The sequence below is a fragment of the Nelumbo lutea genome, chromosome 1, assembly GCF_056320005.1.
Source record: "Nelumbo lutea isolate HS-2025 chromosome 1, American lotus-T2T, whole genome shotgun sequence".
NCBI classification, from domain to species: Eukaryota; Viridiplantae; Streptophyta; class Magnoliopsida; order Proteales; family Nelumbonaceae; genus Nelumbo; species Nelumbo lutea.
In genome coordinates, this window is record NC_142684.1 from 152,886,203 (window position 1) to 152,890,021 (window position 3,819).

General features: G+C 36.5%; 1 pseudogene; it reads right to left on the reverse strand.

The window, feature by feature from the left end:
• Positions 1-2,817: 2,817 nt before the first annotated feature.
• Positions 2,818-3,135, reverse strand: LOC148878456 (uncharacterized protein At4g15970 pseudogene; annotated as a pseudogene).
• Positions 3,136-3,819: the final 684 nt, after the last annotated feature.

A 3,819-nucleotide genomic window follows, 5' to 3' on the forward strand; every position in this document is an offset into this window, starting at 1 on the left:
AACTTAGAGAGTGAATTTACCTCATTGGCCTTGGCTAATCCGTGGGGCAACAGGTTCTATGACTTCCATGTATCACCGAAGACTCTCAACAATAAAAAAAAGATAGCTATCTTCCTTTGTTTGAAACATTCAAAAAAGAAAGCCAGAGCAATGCATTACATGCAAGAGCTCGACAGGTGGATAGATACAGGGAGAGACTATAGAGATAGGAGAAGATAGCTATCTTCATTTGTTTGAAACACAACAAACAAATATCAACTTATGGTGTTTCAGTTGATGGATCAAATCCTGTTGTCACTAGACTTGGGAGATTATGGGTATTGGGGGACGACGGGCTACTCCAATTGTATAGCCCCATGAACTGAACACAAATACACACAAGATGAAAGAGGTAGGTTGATCTCAATTTTTTTAAGCTTCAAGGTTGATATCATTGTTCATGTTTCTACATATTGGTCTAGTTTATTCAAGAAGAAATATGTGCTGCCACATCATACATGAGTGTCATTTTAATTTGAAATGCATGTGTCTCATAAACATCAATTATACTTTTTTAGACTAAAATAATAATTTATATTAGGGTAAATTGCTGAAACCTCCCCTAAAGTTTCTGGTTGTTGATGAAACTTCCCCTGAAGTTAGGGCTGTTCACGGGTCGGGTTGGGTCAGTTTATTGAGATTTTTCCAACCGATTACCTAAAATTGAACCAAAACCAACCATGTGTTAAGAAAAACTGACCTGGTTGGTTTGAGTCGGGTTGGGTTGGTTTGGGTCGGTTTTGGCTCTAAGTTCAACCATGCTTGAGAGTTAAATTGTATTAGAGATTGTGCTTGAGTTGAGGGGCTAAGGGGGGTGGACCAAGTTAGAAGAGAAGTTATCAAGAAAATAGAAAGTCAAACTGTATTAGAGAAAGAAGACTGAAATTTGTATATTTCAAGAAACCTTCTAATCTAAGTAAAAAATGACACCTAATTATAATTGTAATTGGTTGCCTATTTAGTGTAAAATACCATAGAAACTAGGATCCTTTAATTATTTTCTTTAAACTTTTCCAAAAAAATTCCTTGTCTAGTTGTCTTACAATACTTGCCATTAATGTCATTCCTAACTAGAAGACTAGAAATTAAGTTAGGTTGTAACTAGGATAGAGACAACTTAGTTAAGTAGGAACTAAGTAGGTTGTAATTACTAACTAGGAACTAACTACTAACTACTAAGTCGGCCAGGTTTTCTTCAATACTGGTTGGTTTCAGGTTGTAAAAAATTGTAAACCGATGGTTCGGGTCAGTTTCGGTAAAAACTGAAACCAACCTGAAGTTGTAATTGCAATCACCTCCCCTCAATTTTTTTTTACAAAAGTTCCATTTGGAAGGAGTACAAATACAAATATGTAGAATGCAAAACCTTGTATTTTATATTACTTTTTATGTATTTGCACAATACAAATTTGTTTTTGTACTCCTTTCAAACTGAGCCATAGTTGCAATTAGACCCCCTTTATTAGAATCCTCTAAAGGGGGTATGAAAATGTCTACAATGCCTGTGCAATTACTTTTGACCAAAATGTTTATTTTTTAAAATCTCTTGAAAGGAATTGTTACCCTAAGCCTTTTCAATCTCACTTTTGAAATTTATTTATTTTTTAAATTTGCCTTTTATATCAATCACTTAAAGGTGAAGCTGCAACTTTAAATTATTTTCTCTTTCAAATTTGCTTGAAATGGCAATTTTGCAGGAATTTTTAGGTATCTAACCCATCCCAACCCTAATAGGATCCATTTATCAAAATCCTATAGGGTTTGGGGTTTTAAATTAAAACCCTATAATGTTTGGGACATGTTTGGGTTTTGACTTTAGGGTGTCTGATACCCGATACCTAGGAGGCATAAATATGAACCCATTATATTATATATCACGCACAAATTTAGAAATTTTAAATAATATTTTATTTATATAAATTTATTGGGATTAAAATCATCATTTGATCTAAATTTGGATTTGATAGATTGTTTATTTCATTTAGTCTATAAAATTCTAATTTTAAATGTTATTTCTTTTAATTTTTAGTTGGAATTGTTAATCATATATAAGTATTAATTGTTTTGATGAACACAAAAGTTAATAAAACCTATTTTATTTCATTAACTAACAGAAAAGGCAAGATGGCTTAGTGGCTTAAAGTAGTGCTAAGAGATTTGGTGTTATCATTAATTAATCCGGGTTCAAGTTACACTATAAGCATTAATAAACTTTTTTAATAGAAGACGTTGGGTCGGAGGGTTTAACAAGTGGGACAGGTTTGGAATGGGATGGGTTTGGGAAATTGAAAGAAAAAGTTAGACTGGTTTAGAATTAGGGATACATAGGTAGGTGCAGGAATGGTAGGGAAATTTGCAAAGATACCCTACTTGTTGCCATTCCTAGTTGTTGTTCATAAAGTTTGTATTGTTTTTGGGGTAAATTACAAAGCCCCCTATACTATGGGGTCTGTGACAAAGACCCCCCATGTACTTTGTTTTGCGACAAAGACCCCCTTGTACTATGACCATGAGACAAACACCCCCTTCTGTTAGTTTTCTGTTGAAATCCGTCGTTGCAATATTTTTTTAATCCCCATACTACCCTTGTAATAAGGACAATTGGAAGAAAAAACATTGTTCATCTTCCCCGACCTCATGATACATGAACAGCAGTGGTTCTTCAGATTCCTTCACATTTCTCTCTCTCCTTCTCTCTCCCTCTCTCTCTCCTTCGATTTCTCTTCTTCCCCTTCCCCTTTCTTTCTCTTTCATTAATGCCCAGGCTGCTTTCAAACATCAGCAGCCTAATTCCAGGACCATGAGCAAGAAGGTGATTCTCCTGCAACTGAAGTTGAGGTAGTGATCTGCTGTCACCAATCGTTTCTCAGCAGCAAAGTCGACGCCTAGGGTTGGGGTAGTGAGGAAATAGCAGTGGGGATGTATGGATTTGCAGCGATCAAAAGCATTGCGGTCCATGGCAATGACCACCAAATGTGTCAACAGGTGTTCTGTCCCTTCGCCAAGCCGGAAACTCTGGAGGAAAATGTCGATGACAGAGCCAGGACCCACCCATGTTTCATTCAAGGTCGTCAATATGACTGTCCTATCTTCCATGGACGCGCTTCTTAACACAAGGAGAAGCTCGCTCTTTATTTTCTGGGTTCTGTACATAACATGGAGCATATGCTTAGAATCTTTACGAATAAGAATTACTCTATGGTTAGCTCAAGATCCTTGAAATCAGTACAAGCATTGAGATTGTATGAGAAAACAATGCAATCTAGAGAGAGAGAGAGAGAGAGAGAGAGATAGTTCCCTTACGGTATGGTTTTATGCAATAGAATCATGAAAAAGACATAGACGAGAAGAGGAAGAGAGAGTAAACACTCCAAGCAACCAAACAAAGAAAATGATAGAAAGACAAAGATGGGGAGAGCTTACAGATGGATTAGTCGAAACCCAAGATGTGGCTCCTCTAAGGATGTTTGCAAAAACATAGAAAAACAATAACGCAATCAAAAGAATAGCAAAAATAGTAGGGAAAGATGGATGCCTGAAGCTCTTCGCCATCAAGACTCGAATTCTCTCCTAATTTTTCCAAGTTTTTCTTTTGCTAAAGAAGAGGGAAGGGGGGGTGCAATTCAAATTTCTGAGGGGGATTGCAGTCCAAAAATCCCTTATTATTTTTACTCTATTTTTTTTTATGCTTCACAGTTTTAAGTCTAACGTGCAAATGCCGGGGGGGGGGGGGTGGACAGAATCATTGGATTCAGCAGATTCCCCGAAGATTGCGTCCAA